Below are 513 nucleotides of genomic sequence, written 5' to 3'. Positions count from 1 at the left end.
AGAAAACCGCATATTTCGATGCAAAACGACGATTTCTCGCCGATTTTCGTTGTTTTCTGGCTTGAATTCGCAAAGAAGAGCACGAAATCTTCAAAATCATGACTTTATACCAAGATTCAACGGCTGAATTGCAAGAAAACAGCAGAATTCTGCACGAAATCATCAAAATTCTTACAGAAAACCGCATATTTCGATGCAAAACAACGATTTCTCGCCGATTTTTGTTGTTTTCTGGCTTGAATTCGCAAAGAAGAGCACGAAATCTACAAAATCATCACTTTTTACCAAGATTCTACAGCTGAATTGTAAGAAAACAGCAGAATTCTGCACGAAATCATAAAAATTCTCACAGAAAACCACATATTTCGATGCAAAACGACGATTTCTCGCCGATTTTCGTTGTTTTCTGGCTTGAATTCGCAAAGAAGAGCACGAAATCTACAAAATCATGACGTTTTTACCAAGATTCAACGGCTGAATTGCAAGAAAACAGCAGAATTCTGCACGAAATCA

Source organism: Gnatocerus cornutus, chromosome 7, assembly GCF_029298725.1.
Source record: "Gnatocerus cornutus isolate USDA-ARS CGAHR chromosome 7, icGnaCorn1.1, whole genome shotgun sequence".
In the NCBI taxonomy this organism is placed as follows: domain Eukaryota; kingdom Metazoa; phylum Arthropoda; class Insecta; order Coleoptera; family Tenebrionidae; genus Gnatocerus; species Gnatocerus cornutus.
The sequence above is the reverse complement of the archived record's forward strand: the minus strand, read 5'-3'. Positions refer to the sequence as shown.